Below are 4,687 nucleotides of genomic sequence, written 5' to 3'. Positions count from 1 at the left end.
TTTAATTTATTTATAAATATTTATTTTTTAATAAATAAATTAATGAATAAAAATAGATTCAAATAATGAAAAAACATAGAGGGGAAAAAATTATGCATCTACCAGTAAAGTAATATAGCGAGTCAAAAAAAAAAAAAAATGTTATAGAAATGAAACGCATAATGTTTTACACATTTATATAATTTTGCACAGTATAAATTGGGTCTTTATACATGGAGAAATATGCATCTGTCTTTTAAATTTTGGGATTTGCACAAGGATGATTATATTTGGGGGTGGAATCTGAAAGATTGAAAAGCCTTGCTTTTAGATGTCTCATTTATAGCCTGTCTTAGCATGTAAACATCAGTTTTCTATACTATTTGTTTATTTATGCATAACAGCGTGCAGTTCCACATGCGCCGTTGCTTGTGTTTATACTGTCACTGTTTGTTTGCTGTTGTTATTTTTGTTGGCTGTCTGGTATTTCCACTCCTTGCAAATCACAAAAGGCTTTCAGTGGATCTGTCATCGGATCTGCTGGGAATGTAAAGGACCGAGAAAGAGCGAGGCAGACAGGACAGGAGAAGAGTTTTGGAAAAGGTCCCATAGTTCAACCCAATGGGAAACAGATCCCGCTCTCAGTCGCCTTGGTGATTTAATCATTAAAGAAACCTTTTCACACTTGAAATAGTTTAAATCCGTGTCGGTTTTAACCCTAGGTTAACAATCCTGGGTTGTAGGTTTCACACTGTTGGTATTTTACGCAGCATGAAGTACGAAGTTTTAAATAAAACTAAGATTATTGGAAAACATTTTATTAAAAAAAAAAAAATATATATATACAGTGGGTACGGATTTAACTCAGGTGCTGTCCATTTGTTCTGATCATCCTTGAGATGGTTCTACACCTTCATTTGAGTCCAGCTGTGTTTGATTATACTGATTGGACTTGATTAGGAAAGCCACACACCTGTCTATATAAGACCTTACAGCTCACAGTGCATGTCAGAGCAAATGAGAATCATGAGGTCAAAGGAATTGCCTGAAGAGCTCAGAGACAGAATTGTGGCAAGGCACAGATCTGGCCAAGGTTACAAAAAAATTTCTGTTGCACTTAAGGTTCCTAAGAGCACAGTGGCCTCCATAATCCTTAAATGGAAGACGTTTGGGATGACCAGAACCCTTCCTAGAGCTGGCCGTCTGGCCAAACTGAGCTATCGGGGGAGAAGAGCCTTGGTGAGAGAGGTAAAGAAGAACCCAAAGATCACTGTGGCTGAGCTCCAGAGATGCAGTCGGGAGATGGGAGAAAGTTGTAGAAAGTCAACCATCACTGCAGCCCTCCACCAGTCGGGGCTTTATGGCAGAGTGGCCCGACGGAAGCCTCTCCTCAGTTCAAGACACATGAAAGCCCGCATGGAGTTTGCTAAAAAAACACCTGAAGGACTCCAAGATGGTGAGAAATAAGATTCTCTGGTCTGATGAGACCAAGATAGAACTTTTTGGCCTTAATTCTAAGTGGTATGTGTGGAGAAAACCAGGCACCTGTCCAATACAGTCCCAACAGTGAAGCATGGTGGTGGCAGCATCATGCTGTGGGGGTGTTTTTCAGCTGCAGGGACAGGACGACTGGTTGCAATCGAGGGAAAGATGAATGCGGCCAAGTACAGGGATATCCTGGGCGAAAACCTTCTCCAGAGTGCTCAGGACCTCAGACTGGAACTAAGGTTTACCTTCCAACAAGACAATGACCCTAAGCACACAGCTAAAATAACGAAGGAGTGGCTTCACAACGACTCTGTGACTGTTCTTGAATGGCCCAGCCAGATCCCTGACTTAAACCCAATTGAGCATCTCTGGAGAGACCTAAAAATGGCTGTCCACCAACGTTTACCATCCAACCTGACAGAACTGGAGAGGATCTGCAAGGAGGAATGGCAGAGGATCGCCAAATCCAGGTGTGAAAAACTTGTTGGATCTTTCCCAAAAAGACTCATGGCTGTATTAGATCAAATGGGTGCTTCTACTAAATACTGAGCATTTTTCAGTTTTTCTTTTTTAATAAATCTGCAAAGATGTCAACAATTCTGTGTTTTTCAATAAATATGGGGTGCTGTGTGTACATTAATGAGGAAAAAAAATTAACTTAAATGATTTTAGCAAATGGCTGCAATATAACAAAGAGTGAAAAATTTAAGGGGGTCTGAATACTTTCCGTACCCACTGTATATATATATATATATATATATATATAAGTACAGTCTTTCGTCTTCAAAATTCAGTGTTACTTGTCATTTCTTTGTATTTATTTGTGAAAATTATAGTAACTGTTTCAACGCAAATTTTTTTTACTTCAATGCATGAACATTGTGAAACATTGAAACCAAGATTAGGTTCCTGGTGATAAAAATGACTTTGGTTTAGGGCTGCACGATATTGGAAAAAACTCGCATTGCGATATTTTGTTTTTTCAATTCAAGTTTTTCAAGTTCATTTGTACAGCGCTTTTCACGATACAAATCATTTGCAAAGCAACTTTACAGCAAATTAAGTTTCTACAATATTTAGTAGTAGCTTATCAGTGGTGACTGTCAATTAATGTACATATGGCAGAAATGTACGGAAAAATCAATTAAAGACGTAATCAAACAGACGATGGACACTATTAACAGCAATTATTATATGATGCAATCAAACTTATAGCAAAATGTGGTAGTTCTGTATGTTGTTTCAGGGTTGGCATCATCTGAGGTCCTCTGAGGGGTTGGCATCATCTCTTCTCAGGTGTTCTGGATCTAGACTGAAGCTTGTGTAAATCCTAGTTACCACGGGATGTCAATCCCAGCAGAAACAGAGAAACAAATAGAGACATAATTAGCGAAGCTGCTGTTCCAGCCAAGCAAAATTGATTTGTTTAACCCAACCTAAAGAATAATAATGAATGTTTGATCAGATATAACTGCAGTACAAGATTACGAGATGCATTATTTGAATGCTTGGCCAAAGAGATGTGTCTTTAATCTAGATTTAAACAAAGAGAGTGTGTCTGAACCCCGAACATTATCAGGAAGGCTATTCCAAAGTTTGGGAGCCAAATGCGAAAAAGCTCTACCTCCTGTAGTGGACTTTGCTATCCTAGGTACTACCAAAAGTCCAGAGTTTTGCGACCTTAGGGAGCATGATGGATTGTAGCGTGGTAGAAGACTAGTAAGGTACGCAGGAGCTAACCCATTAAGGGCCTTATAGGCAAGTAATAATATTTTGTAACTGATACGGAACTTAATAGGTAGCCAGTGCAGAGACTGTAAAATTGGGGTAATATGATCATATTTTCTTGACCTGGTATTTTCTTGACCTGGTTTTTCTGCGATCTATATTGCGATATAAAATCACCAGATGACTTGAATATCTCTATTTGAACAAAATACTCAATGATTGGGGTGATTTTGTAGGTGAGTAAATCAGCATAGAATATGACAAACAAATTACAAGCATAGATAAATATAATAGAACAAAGATACAAATGAAATAAACAGTGCTTTATATTTTTCAGGTAAGTTTAACAGTATTATTCAGGTACAGAAATTGAGTTAAATCTAATAAATCTGTGTTAAAGCTACAAAAGTGATTTTTCTCTGTGTTTTGTTGTTTGATTAACATTCATGACACAGAAAGCAACAGGAACATTAAAATGCTGTGAACTAATATACTGTTACACCTATTTTCCTTCACCTAAGCCATAAGCAACTGTGTTTACAAGGATACTTGCAGAGACATGCATTTTGACAATTTCGCTCGTAAGTGTTGTTTCAGGCACAAATAGACGAAGTGAAGGAATTCGGTGTTCATGTGCATCTGTGTGAGTACAGAAAACAGCGCGTGTTCATAATTGAGCTCTATTTTGCGATCGAATGGTTTAAAATCACTTGAATATTGAAACCAACAGGGCCTAAAACACATGCAAATGATGAACCTTCATTGTATGATGGTTAAACTTTGCAATGAATCTAAGAATCACCTGCATTTCGAACCTTGGTACCTGCTCCATACAGATTATCGATCACTAGACTGAACATCGCACATCGCGATATCGATGCTGAAATGATATATATCGTGCAGCCCTACTTTGGTTAACGGTTTCATGCATGAACATCCCACTTGTGAAATGTTGCTTAACCCGGTGTTTAAAAGCTTTTAAAAGCCTAGGAGTTATATAAAAAAATGTCCTGGCTCTTCCAAGCTTTATAATGGCAGTGAATGGGTGTTTTTTTTTCAATAGTCCAAAAGAAGTCCAATAAAGTGCATCCATCCATCATAAGAAGTGTCCCACACAGCTCCGGGGGGTGAATAAAGGCCTCCTGTAGCAAATCAATTTGTTTTTGTAAGAAAAATATCCATATTTAAAACTTTATAAACCATAATCTCTATCTTCCACTAACTGTTGTACGCACGTTCATTCCAGCGTAAGCTCCGGTGAGAATATGCTAGTCTCATGAGAACCGACGTTTGTTTACTTTGTAAGAAAAATATCCATATTTAAAACTTTATAAACCATAATCTCTATCTTCCGCTAACTGTTGTACGCACGTTCATTCCAGCGTAAGCTCCGGTGAGAATATGCTAGTCTCATGAGAAGCATCGTTTGTTTACAGGAGTAAAGGAAGCAAAGTTTCCTTACTTTAGCAAAGGAAAACCAGTCTCCTCTTGG

General features: G+C 38.0%; 1 protein-coding gene across 1 annotated transcript in view; it reads left to right on the top strand.

The window, feature by feature from the left end:
• The window catches only part of LOC107724990 (mitochondrial coenzyme A transporter SLC25A42), a 21,389-nt gene that overhangs the window by 980 nt on the left and 15,722 nt on the right, over positions 1-4,687 (top strand). The window lies entirely within an intron of this gene.

The sequence above is a fragment of the Sinocyclocheilus rhinocerous genome, unplaced genomic scaffold (genome assembly GCF_001515625.1).
Source record: "Sinocyclocheilus rhinocerous isolate Xijiao unplaced genomic scaffold, SAMN03320098_v1.1 scaffold2019, whole genome shotgun sequence".
Taxonomy (NCBI): domain Eukaryota; kingdom Metazoa; phylum Chordata; class Actinopteri; order Cypriniformes; family Cyprinidae; genus Sinocyclocheilus; species Sinocyclocheilus rhinocerous.
This window is presented reverse-complemented; position numbering and strand designations above follow the sequence as displayed.